This window comes from Heteronotia binoei, chromosome 16 (assembly GCF_032191835.1).
Source record: "Heteronotia binoei isolate CCM8104 ecotype False Entrance Well chromosome 16, APGP_CSIRO_Hbin_v1, whole genome shotgun sequence".
Taxonomy (NCBI): Eukaryota; Metazoa; Chordata; class Lepidosauria; order Squamata; family Gekkonidae; genus Heteronotia; species Heteronotia binoei.
Window position 1 is genome coordinate 1,869,443 of NC_083238.1, and position 13,593 is coordinate 1,883,035.

A 13,593-nucleotide genomic window follows, 5' to 3' on the forward strand; every position below is an offset into this window, starting at 1 on the left:
TAGATGCCAGTGCGTTATCATGGGCCTGCTGTGAGTAACTAGCATTCTTTTCTTGAGAATGGAACTGGAGTGGTTCCATGTGCAGTACTGATGCAAGGTAGCCAGTTAAGGCTAAGGATGTAGTTTTGGTCCTGCAGTTTATGTCAAGGCAATTGTTTGCTCTATAGATACAGGTGCTTTTAAAGATTCCATTTGTTCCAAAGAACACCTGGCACACCAGAACCATCAAGTCCTATGTTGATTGATTGATTGATTTTGATTTGATTGATTTAATTTCTAGCCCGCTCTTTCCATGAGTGGGCTCAGGGCGGGTTACAGCATAGCCATAAAAACAATAAAATATGGATGTAATATACTTAAAACTTTCACAATATAAAATCACTACAGTAAGAAAAAAACTACTAGTGTATAGGAGGTGGGTGATGTCACTGAGCCACAGTCTGTGTTGTGTAGGAAGTGGTCATGTTACAAATTTAGTTACACTTCTGTGGAATGACATTTCCTTTTCAAAGACTGTATGGTTAATCCCAAACAGACTGGTGTGGGCCCAGACATGCACCTAAAAGCTTCAGTGGAATGTAATGTTCTTTTTGTTGTTGTTTATGTCCTCAAGATACCAATTACATAGGCCTGCTGGTCACTGTAATGAAGAAAGTTCCTGTTAGAGATCATGCCTGGCAGGTGGTTTTTGCTTCCCCTGCTGTACATATGTGGCAGCAGTGTCTTCACTTCTTTAAAGGCCACTGTAATACCAAAGCATTATCTGGGGTTGTGTGTCATGGTTTACTCCTCAAGACCTTGTAATATGTTGTTTGTTCTAAAAGAATGAGAAATGCATTTGTGAGAAAGGGTTGTGCAAGTTGAAGCAAGCATAGATGGTCCGTAGTGTGAAAGAGAAATGGATTAATTATTGTATGGCAGTGGGTTAGTATACCCAGGAGATCCAAAGATTGAAACTCTAGCTTATCTTGTGGTGAACTATTTTTTGGGCTGAGAGAACTGGGGCTGACCCAAGGTCAAGCAGCTGGCTTCAAGTGGAGGAGTGGGAAACTGAACCTGGTTCTCCAGATTAGAGTCCACCGCTCTTAACCATTACACCAAAGTGGCTCTCTAAGAAAAGGATAAGTAATGTTCTCCAAGAAAAGGCCTGCGTGGTTAACAAATAAAGTAATGGAAGCTGTAAAAGGTAAGAAGGACTCCTTTAAGCGGTGGAAAACCAGTCCAAGTGAGATTAATAAAAGGGAACACAGGCAGTGGCAAATCAAATGCAAGACTGTGATCAGGCAGGCAAAAAGGGACTATGAGGAGCATATTGCAAAAAACATAAAGACCAACAATAAAACTTTCTTCAAATATATTAGAAGTAGGAAACCAGCCAGGGAGGCAGTGGGGCCCTTGGATGACCATGGGGTAAAAGGATTACTGAAGGAGGATAGGGAAATGGCTGAAAAGCTAAATGAATTTTTTGCCTCCGTCTTCACTGTAGAAGACGAGAACTTTTTGCCCGCCCCAGAACCACTAATTTTGGAAGGGGTGTTGAAAGACCTGAGTCAGATTGAGGTGACAAATGAGGAGGTCCTACAACTGATAGACAAATTAAAAACTAATAAGTCACCGGGTCCGGATGGCATACATCCGAGAGTTCTGAAGGAACTCAAAGTTGAACTTGTGGATCTTCTAACAAAAATCTGTAATCTTTCATTGAAATCTGCCTCCATTCCTGAGGACTGGAAGGTAGCAAATGTCACCCCCATCTTTAAAAAAGGTTCCAGAGGAGATCCGGGAAACTACAGGCCAGTCAGTCTGACTTCAATACCGGGAAAGTTGGTAGAAACCATTATCAAGGACAGAATGAGTAGGCACATTGATGAACACGGGTTATTGAGGAAGACTCAGCATGGGTTCTGCAAGGGAAGATCTTGCCTCACTAACCTGTTGCATTTCTTTGAGGGGGTGAACAAACATGTGGACAAAGGAGACCCGATAGATGTTGTTTACCTTGACTTCCAGAAAGCTTTTGATAAAGTTCCTCATCAAAGGCTCCTTAGAAAGCTTGAGAATCATGGAGTAAAAGGACAGGTCCTCTTGTGGATCAAAAACTGGCTGAGTAATAGGAAGCAGAGAGTGAGTATAAATGGGCAGTCTTCGCAGTGGAGGACGGTAAGCAGTGGGGTGCCGCAGGGCTCGGTACTGGGTCCCATGCTTTTTAACTTGTTCATAAATGATTTAGAGTTCGGAGTGAGCAGTGAAGTGGCCAAGTTTGCGGATGACACTAAATTGTTCAGGGTGGTGAGAACCAGAGAGGATTGTGAGGAACTCCAAAGGGATCTGTTGAGGCTGGGTGAGTGGGCGTCAACGTGGCAGATGCGGTTCAATGTGGCCAAGTGCAAAGTAATGCACATTGGGGCTAAGAATCCCAGCTACAAATACAAGTTGATGGGGTGTGAACTGGCAGAGACTGATCAAGAGAGAGATCTTGGGGTCATGATAGATAACTCACTGAAAGTGTCAAGACAGTGTGCGTTTGCAATAAAAAAGGCCAATGCCATGCTGGGAATTATTAGGAAGGGAATTGAAAACAAATCAGCCAGTATCATAATGCCCCTGTATAAATCGATGGTGCGGTCTCATTTGGAGTACTGTGTGCAGTTCTGGTCGCCGCAACTCAAAAAGGATATTATAGCTTTAGAGAAGGTGCAGAGAAGGGCAACTAGAATGATTAAAGGGCTGGAGCACTTTCCCTATGAAGAAAGGTTGAAACGCTTGGGACTCTTTAGCTTGGAGAAACGTCGACTGCGGGGTGACATGATAGAGGTTTACAAGATAATGCATGGAATGGAGAAAGTAGAGAAAGAAGTACTTTTCTCCCTTTCTCACAATACAAGAACTCGTGGGCATTCGATGAAATTGCTGAGCGGACAGGTTAAGACGGATAAAAGGAAGTACTTCTTCACCCAAAGGGTGATTAACATGTGGAATTCACTGCCACAGGAGGTGGTGGCGGCCACAAGTATAGCCACCTTCAAGAGGGGTTTAGATAAAAATATGGAGCACAGGTCCATCAGTGGCTATTAGCCACAGTGTATGGAGCACAGGTCCATCAGTGGCTATTAGCCACAGTGTATGGAGCACAGGTCCATCAGTGGCTATTAGCCACAGTGTATGTGTGTATATAACATTTTTTGCCACTGTGTGACACAGAGTGTTGGACTTGATGGGCCGTTGGCCTGATCCAACATGGCTTCTCTTATGTTCTTATGTTCTTATCTTTGATCTTATACTGAGAAGATATCTAAGGCATATTGGAGAACTCTTGAAGATCCCAGATATTTGGTGGCATGTTTTGTATCAGCTATGTATGTTACAAGTTTCCATGTTTGATACAAAATGGAGCATAGTTGAAGTACTTCTTGTAGCTATTTTGACACAGTATGTGAACTGACTTGGAAATGAAATATGTTTTGTAACCCTCCCCAAAATATTTATCTAGCTAAAAGTCTATAGAGTTCTGGAATTTTTTCTCAATAATGCAAGATTTTTTTTAACAAACGGTTAGTTTAGTTATGATGCTGAGTTCATTTTAAAATAGCCTTTATAAATTATGCAAAAAATAGCAATCTATGAAGGAACTAGGCATGTTAGGAAGCATTAAAGATCAGTTTTAGAAATTGCATGGCACACAGGTTCTGTGTTTCTTTGGTTTTGCCTGAGCTTTATTTTCTCTTTTTAAATGCCGTCACTGTCAGTTAGATTCAAGTCCAGTAGCACCTTAGACACCAACAAGATTTTTGCAGTCTAAGCTTTTGAGAGTCATCAGATTGCTGTCAGCTGTATTGCTCATTGCAAAACAGCTGGTCAGTGTGGCTTTGCCTTTGTCAGAATGCTGCTCTTTCCTGTTCATGGTTGTGTCTGGCGCTGGGTGAGTTGGAAGTGCAGGTGGAACAGGGCATGAGCTACATCTTTCTCCACTTTTAGCAGCTTTTTCCATATGACATTTAATTTTAAAATGCAGCTTCGTTTAATGACTGGGAGCAGAAAGTTCTTCAGGTTCTGGGGTTTTTTAAAAGAAAAATGCAACAAACAAGTAACTGCTCAGATATATTTAACAATGCAGTCCTGTATAGAATTGCTGTAGTCCTGCTCAGAATTGCTTAGGCCTATTCATTTCAAATGGTCATAGAATGGAGTAACTCTGCATAGGATTTGCACTGTTAAGATGATGGTTTTGTTTGTTTTACAAGAGGAGGGAATTTGTGGTAAAGCTCAATGAAATTGGTAAGTATACACTGTTGGTTCATCTTGTCAATAGTTCTTTGGCAGACTGATTCTTGGGTTGCATTCAGTCCACTTCAAATGCTTCATAAAGTTATCATAATGAGAATGTGCATGTCAAGGTGTAGGCTAGTTTGTTGTTCACTTGTGGTAGGTGGGAAAAGGTTGCAATAGTATGTACAAATGGAGGTGATCTATAATGTTTTCTGTTATTTCCTATAATAGCACTAAGGTCTGGGTTTTTTCAGAAAAGAAAAAGGAAGTACTGTATGAATGGTAGGAGCGATCCCCATTCTTTTTTCATGTATGTGCATCTTCCCTGCTTAATAATAATAATAATAATAAACTTTTATTTATACCCCGCCCTCCCCGCCTAGGCAGGCTCAGGGCGGCTAACAGGACATGGTAAACCATGATACAGATAAATAACAGATAATATAATTAATAATTTAGACAATAAAACCAATAAAACAGTATGACATTAAAATACAATCGAATGGCGTATAAGATGGCTCGGTATTACTGATCTTATCAGGAGTTCTGTCTTAAAAAGCTAGCTGGAAGAGGGCAGTTTTGCAGACCCTAAGGAACTGGTTAAGATCCCGTAGGGCCCGCACCTCTTCCGGCAATTGATTCCACCATTGGGGAGCCTTTGTAGAGAATGCCTGTTCTCTGGTAGCTTTTAATCTAGTTTGGCCCAGGGATTTCAAGAAGATTTTTTGAGCTTGATCACAGTGCCCTCTGGGGAACATATGGAGAGAGGCGGTCCCTAAGGTAGGCAGGTCCTCGATCATATAGGGCTTTAAAGGTAATGACCAGCACCTTGTAACGAACCCGGTAAACAATTGGCAGCCAGTGCAATTCCCGCAGCCCAGACTGCACATGTTCCCACTGAGGCAGTCCCAGTAGCAGCCTGGCTGCTGCATTTTGCACTAGCTGCAGTTTCCGGGTTCGGTACAGGGGCAGCCCCATGTAGAGGGCATTACAGTAGTCCAACCTCGAGGTGACAGTTGCGTGGATCACTGTTGCCAGGTCGCCGCGCTCCAGGAAGGGGGGCAGCTGCCTCGCCTGTCTTAAGGTGAAAAAAGGCAGACTTGGCAGTAGCTGCTATCTGGGCCTCCATTGTCAAGGGAGGCTCCAGTAGAACTCTCAAGCTCTTAACTCTGTGCACTGCTACCTGTTGCGCCCCGTCAAAAACTGGGAGAGAGACCCCATTCCCTAAACCGCCGCGACCCAGGCAAAGGACCTCTGTCTTTGCTGGATTCAGTTTCAGCCCACTCAGCTTAATCCAGTCTGCCACGGCTTGCAACGCTCGGTCCAGATTTTCCGGGGCATTGCCAGTCTGGTCACCCATCAATAGATAGAGCCGGGTGTCATCAGCGTACTGATGGCAACCCAGTCCATGTGTCCGGGCAATCTGGGCAAGGGGGCGCATAAAGATGTTGAATAGCATCGGAGAGAGAACTGCTCCCTGCGGCACCCCACAATTGAGTGAGTGTCTCTGGGACAGCTCTCCTCCAATTGCCACCCTTTGTCCCCAACCCTCAAGGAAAAAGGAAAGCCACTGTAAGGCTGACCCCTGAATCCCTGCGTCAGCAAGGCGGCGGGCCAGCAGCCGGTGATCGACCATATCAAACGCAGCCGATAGGTCTAACAGCAGCAAAACCGCCGTGCCGCCTCGATCCAGGTGCCTCCGGAGATCGTCCATGAGAGCGACCAAGACTGTCTCCGTCCCATGTCCCGGGCGGAAGCCGGACTGGAATGGATCTAAGGTGGAAGCGTCCTCCAGAAACCTCTGCAGCTGCAGCGCAACAGCCCTCTCAATAACTTTGCCCAAAAAGGGCAAATTTGAGACCGGCCGGTAGTGTGCCAATTTGGTAGTGTGCTTGCCCTTCCCTAGCCAGTAAAGGAATGGGGTGGGACCGCCTCTCCCCATAGGAGCCCCGAAGACTGTTGCGATCGGCCAATCCTGGCCCAAGGGATGGCCAGTTTGCCTCGACCAGGGCCAGGGCTTTTTCGGCTCTGGCCCCTGACTGGTAGAATCAGCTCCCCGTGGAGATCTGGGCCCCACCAGATTAACTTCCCTTTTGTAGGGCCTGCAAGGCGGAGCTGTTTCGCCAGGCCTTAGGTTGAGGCAGGCGGATGTCCCTTCATTCTACTGCTTATACCATCTGTTACCCCCCCCCCCCCCACAATGGGCTATAAAATTACAGTGAGCCAGAATATCTGTTTTATCTGAAATATGTGCCTGCCCGCCTACGTATATTTTTTGTAGTTGTATTTTATTGGTATATTATTGAGTTATTACTGTGTTTTAATTGTTTTATTACGACTGTGATCCGCCCTGAGCCCGTATGGGAAAGGGCGGAATATAAATCGACCAAATAAAATAAATAAATAAATTAGGATTTGCCATCAGAATGTATGTGGGGAGCACAAAGGTAGCCTTGAAACTCAACATCAAAAAAACTTCATGGCATCCAGTTCCTTAATTTCTTGGCAAATAGAAGGGGAAGACATGGAAGTAGCGACAGATTTCACATTTCTGGGATCCAAGATCACTTCAGATGGTGACTGTAGCCATGAAATTAAAAGACGTTTGCTCCTTGGGAGGACAGCTATGGCAAACCTAGGCAGTATAATAAAAAGTAGAGACATCACCCTGCCAACAAAAGTCCACATAGTCAAAGCGATGGTATTCCCAGTAGTAATGTATGGCTGTGGGAGTTGGATCATAAGGAAGGCCGAGCGCAGAAGAATAGATGCTTTTGAGTTGTGGTGCTGGAGAAGAATCTTGAGAGTCCCTTGGACTGCAAGAAGATCCAATCAGTCAGTCCTAAGGGAAATCAACCCAGACTGTTCCCTGGAAGGTCAGATGCTGAAGCTGAAGCTCAAATACTTTGGCCACCAAATGAGAAGGGAGAATTCACTGGAGAAGATCCTGATGCTGGGAAAGACAGAAGGCAAAGGAAAAAGGGGCCGGCAAAAGATGAGATGGCTGGACAGCGTTACTGATGTAACAAACACGAATTTGAGCAGACTTGGGAGGATGGTGGAAGGTAGGAGGGCCTGCGGTGACTTTGTCCATGAGGTTGCAAAGAGTCCAATAGCAACCTTAAGACCAACAAAGTTTTATTCACAGTATAAGAAGAATTGCAGATTTATACCCCGCTCTTCTGTCTGAATCAGAGACTCAGAGCGGCTTACAATCTCCTATATTTCTCCCCCCGCAACAGACACTCTGTGGGGTGAGTGGGGCTGAGAGGGCTCTCACAGCAGCTGCCCTTTCAAGGACAACCTCTTGCAGAGCTATGGCTTACCCAAGGCCATTCCAGCAGGTGCAAGTGGAGGAGTGGGGAATCAAACCTGGTTCTCCCAGATAAGAGTCCATGCACTTAACCACTACACCAAACTGGCTCTCAGTTTGCTTTCAAGTGCTAAAGCACACTTCATCAGGCAACAGTATGGGATGGAAATAGCTGTCCTACATATATAGTGGGCAGTGAACTAGTATGCAAAACAGTGAAAATTGTTTTAACAGATTAAAAGATTATCAAGTTGGGGTCTGGCAGTTGTCAGCCTGGGTTGATTGAGCAGAAAAAATAGCAAAGGCAATAAAGGTAAGAATTGAAGATTGATGTCCAGTCACCAGACCTCCTACATATGAATATCTTTTGTAATGTTCCATTGGACTCCTTTAAAGCAAGAGTTAAAATAGCATTTTTCTGTAGAATGAAGCTGGAGTCTGCTCTGTTCAAATGCTAATACAATAATGCAGTGCTGTTGTTTCTTCCCAGTCAACACAAACTAACAATTACCAGAGCCCAACTGGTGATTCTTTTAATCTGCTGAAAACATTTCCACTATTTTGCATAGTAATTCACTGCCCACTCTATATGTAGGACTGCTAATTCCACACCATACTATTGCATGAAGTGTGCTTCTGGCATTCTGAATAAAACTTCGTTGGTCTTCAAGGTGCTTCTGGACTCCTGCTTTGTTCTGCTTCTTCAGACCAGCATGGCTGCCCACCTGAATCTAACACTTATTTAGTATGCTTAGATAGTGCTACTGGAAATATCACAACAGATAGTATTAAAAAGCGTTCATATTCTTTAGCTGTTCTGCATGCTCAGTTCCATCACTGAACTGGTAGACAGATTTGCCAGCCAAACATTCAAACTGTCGGTCTTGCCGTGCTCTGCCCACTCACTCGCTTGCCTGCTTCTGGAGCTGTCACTGCTTTCTGTGCTGATGAGTGAACAAAACTGCCTGACAGAGAAAAGACACAGGTTTCTCATATTGGCTTCATGATATTTTAACTTTGCTCAACTTGTGGAGGATGGAGTAGTGAGAGGCAAAACTCATGTCTTTTGAACCAGTGCTTTGTCTGCTCAGTAGTAGGGATGAGCATGGACCAGAAAAAATGTGGTTTGGTTCATGGTTCATCGTGTGCCCCGTTTGTGAACCATCACAAACTTTTAGCCGCCTCATGAACGCCTCACACACACCCTCCCGTGGTGTGCTAGAGACACCAAACTCACAGGGGATCTCCAGTGGACATTCTTCTGCCTGCCCTTCAAGTTTGATGAGGATTGGATTTACAGGATCTGCATTATGCCTCCCACCCCCCAAGAAGGTGCCCCCAGGAAAGTGTTTTCTGGGGAAATGACCACCTGTGAGTTTGGTGTCAGTAGCTTGCACAAGATTTATTCTATACACTTTTTAACCTCCTGAGACTGCTGCGCCTGTCAAAATGACCACTGAGTTCATTTTGACAGATGCAGGTTCAGGCACGTATAGAACGAGTCCTTTGCAAGCTGGAGACATCAGACTTGGAGAGCTTGTGGAGGAGCATCTGGGGGAGGTCCACTGTAAAGTTTAGTATCTCTAGCTTGCACAGGATCCATTCCATACACTCCTCAGCCTCCTGAATGTGTGACTGGAGTTCAGGAGTGTATAGAACAGATCCTATGCAAGCTTAGAGACATCAAAGTCTCAGGGGAATTTCCCCTGGATGTTCCTCTATATGTCCTCCAAGTTGTTGCTTTGAAGTTATGTAAATGTTGTGATTGAGCGGAGGTCTGTCTGGAAATCTCTCAGCTCATGAACAGCTGGAAAGTTCGTGCCACAACCTTGACTTCACAACTATGAACCAGCCAAAATTAGTCACAGACTCTCATTTGTGAGCCAGTTTGTGCCCATCCCTACTCAGTAGCAAAGTTGGAAACAACCTACTGTCGGGTGTACATTTGTCATTCTCTCCACCCTGTTTAAAAGGTAGAGAATATTATTGCTTCAAGTTCATTCCTTCAGCTCAGGGTTTCTCAAACTTTTCCCACCTGTGACCCGGTTATTTTTACACTTCTCCTTCGTGGCCCACTAAAATTCGGGGGTGGAGCCAGGAGACTTTGGGGGTGGAGCCGGGAGACAGGAAATTATGTACAAACATGCTTAAAACTCTTGCGATATTTTGTTTTGGAAAGGTAGGAGAATAGTGGGATTTTGCAATGCGGTTCTAAAAATAAAACATCAAGAAAAAGCACAAGGATCACACAGCAGAAAACTAAAAATATAAAATGCTCTCAGCCTGGGAAAACATGAAATGGCAGGGCATTTCAAGCTTCTCTCCCCCCCCCCCCAGTCTACTCAGATTAGCAGTAGCAAGGAAGGAAGGAGACAGAGGAAAAGAATGACACACACACAGAGAAAGAAAGACAGACTGGAGAAAAGACTGACTGACAGAGAATGAGAGAAGTGAGTGAGAAATAAAGCAAATAGGGAAAAAGAAAGACTGAATGAATGAATGAAGAAGAAGATGAAGAAGATATTGGATTTATATCCCGCCCTCCACTCCGAAGAGTCTCAGAGCGGCTCACAATCTCCTTTACCTTCCTCCCCCACAACAGCCACCCTGTGAGGTGGGTGGGGCTGGAGAGGGCTCTCACAGCAGCTGCCCTTTCAAGGACAACCTCTGCCAGAGCTATGGCTGACCCAAGGCCATGCTAGCAGGTGCAAGTGGAGGAGTGGGGAATCAAACCCGGTTCTCCCAGATAAGAGTCCGCACACTTAACCACTACACCAAACTTGCTCTCCACATGAGTGGGTGAGTGGGAAATAAAGCAAATAGACAGGGTAAAAGAAAGACTGACTGAATGACTGACAGAAAGAATGAATGAAAGGGGGGAGAGAGTTGGGAACAAATAGAAAATTAAGAGAAAGGAAATAGGAAGGAGTGGAAGAAAGAAAGAGAAAAGAAAGGGAAAGAAAAATGGAAAGAAACGGGATGGGAGCAACTCACTTTTAAAACTGCTGACTCTTGCTGCGCAGCTGACTCTCGTTGCACAAGCATGGCTGGGTCCCCTGACCTCCGCTGGCCAGGGGAAAGTTGGGCCCAGTTTGCCTGCCCCGCACCACCTTCTCCCTCCCTTCCCCACCCCAGGTCAATTTCAATGTCCGGAAGGGTGATTGAGCGCTGATCTGGGCTATGTACAGATGCCCCCTCCCGGCGATCACCTAATTGGCAGGGAAAACTGCACTGAGCACTCACTCAGCGCTTGGGCAGGCCAGTGACAGCACAAACCAACCATGTCTGGAAAGGGTGCCGCAGCTGCTCCCTCTTTTGCACTTCCTTCCCATCCTTCCCATCCAGCAGTTGGTTCATGCTGCTGCTGGCCTGCCCAACCACTGAGTGAGCACTCAGTGTGTTTCCCCTGCCAATCAGCTGATCAATAGGGGGCCTGCCTTTACATTCCGGAGCGGCACTTATAGAACATTGAAATTGACCTGGGATGAGGGAGGGAGGTGCGTGGGGGATGTGATGCCGTGGGGGGGGGAGATGCGGGGGTGCAACGCTGTGGGGAGTGGCAAGTACGGCTGTGTCTCCTGATTTCCCCTGGCCAGGGGGGACATCGATAAGAGCCTCTGTGACCCAGCATTGTGGCTTGTGTGGCCCAGTGCCAGGCCACGGCCCTGCCATTAGGAAACGCTGTTTTATCTGAAGCATTTCACAAGAATCAAACTGCATAGAATCTCAAATGTAAATATATATTTCTCACTTCCTTATGAATTAAGACCTCCATAACAATCTGCTAGAAATTTCACATGTCTGGGTTTTTTTGGGAAGTTGTTGCTGCAAACAGAGCAACTTTGTACTATATATGAGACATTCCCCTCTTAGTTGTTTTCCTGTTTGCATCTTAAAGCCATTTGTGACTAGAACAGTTCCTTTGACCTTGCCATAGAGCATCAAAAGTTGTGAAATAAGCCCTTATATGTATTACTTGAGAGTCTCTTATATTTTAGTGGTGTGTTGCTATAGAAATATTAAGTGTCTGGACTGTACTTCGTACAGAGGATGTCATGAGACTAGAGCTTAAATCTAGAGTTAGAGCTCTTTAGTTCTGTGATAGTTCAAAATGGTCTGTGCAGGCCCAACATTTGAATGTGATTTTTTTCCCCTTAAACATAGTTAAGCATCCTGTCTGAACCATGAATAAAGATTGGCCACAAACTGGTAGTGAGTTTGTATTAACTCACTGTTAGGTGTTATATTTGCGGTGGTTAAGGCAGCTTCTCTGCTTGCTGAGTAACAAATGGTATCTTCTTCTTGAGGCAAAACATAAACATGTTTCACTATATGTTTGTATTCTTATCCAGGGTTAAGGCAACTAATTATATTTGGCATTGAGCAGTTACCAGATATAGTGCAGGTGGGTAGCTGTGTAGATCTGAAGCAATGGAACAAAGTTTGAGTCCAGTGGCAACTTTAAGACCAACAAAGTTGGGTATAAAGTTTTATGTGCAGGGATAACGAATTCATTTGTCACTGGCTCCATATGTTTTTTGAGAGTTTCACTTGGTTTTGTTCATTTTACTGTAGCAGGTTATTTTTCTGATGCAATAGCTCTGTCCTGGTAGTTGCTGTTCTTCATCTGTTCATTTTGGTGACTCATTGGTGATGCTGTTGCTGTTCTTAGATTTTAAGCATCTCTCCCCACCCCATGCTAGACAGCCAGAGAGCTCTTTAGCTTTGGAGGCAATATTTAAGAGGAGCTGGCTAACAGGGAGGGGTCTGGTCAGTCATCTGTGTTCCATTGTAGAAAACTATCAGTTTCTTCTGTTTTGCTGACCCAAATACACGTAGCAGGGTAACACAATGCACTTTTCAAAATAATGTATTTAGTTTTTACTAAATAGGTTAAAACATTTCCTTCTCTTCCTTGGAAAAGGCTTATGGACAGTGACTGCAATACCTTATGTAAACTTAAATGACAATATTGTAAATTAAAAATGGCAGCACTTGTTTTTCACAAAGGTGCTGAAAATTATATTCTTCATTACATGATAAATGGCATTTGATCTATAGCAAACGTCCAGTTACAAAAAACAATTGTAGTAGTGTTTTAGGTACTGTATTAAAACAAACTCCTGTTCAATTGCGAGCCTGTGACAGGAGGATGCTGTGCACATTGACTCAGATGTAAATGGTACTTGGGTACAGTAAGACTCATTCCCAGATGTTCAGAAAAGTACAATGCAGCTCTTCACTAAGTCCGGTACAGTTTTGCTTGGTTCTGATTCTGTTTTGACATACGTGAACTAGTTCCTGCAATGTGAATTTGTCTCCATTGTGTTCTAATTATATGACAGAGTATACTGTGGATGGTCCTCTCTTTGAGGAAATTTTGCTGAAACAAACACAAGTTGACCACTTGTCCGCTGGGACTTCTTAAACCAGGGTTTCCCAAACTTTTCCCCTTCATGACCTGGTTATTTTTACACTGCTGCTTCCTGGCCCACTAAAATGTTGGGGTGGAGCCAGGAGACTTTGGGGGTGGAGCTGGGAGACAGGAAATGATGTCTCCCCACCTGGCAGCCTCCCCCCATTTAAACACCCCACCAGGGTGTTTAAAGGGGGGAAACCTGGAGCTCTGTTTACTGTCTCCCTGCCTTGTGGGGAGACAGCAAAGGCAGGCGATCTCCCCCCCTCCTTTTAAACACCTCGCCAGGGTGTTTAAAGCGGGGGGAAGCCTGGAGCTCCCTTTGCTGTCTCCCTGCCTGGCGGGGAGACGGGAAAGTCAGGCGATCTCCTCCCCCCCCCCTTTTAAACACCCTGCCTGGGTGTTTAAAAGGGCGGGGAGGCCAGAGCTCCCTTTGCCATCTCCCTGCCTAGTGGGGAGACAGCAAAGGCAGGCGATCTCCTCCCTCCCCCTTTTAAACACCTCCCGGGGTGTTTAAAGGAGGGGAAGCCCAGGAACTGCCTTGGCTGTCTTTCCGCCTCATGGGGAGGCTGCAATAGCAGGCGATTTGCCTCCCCCC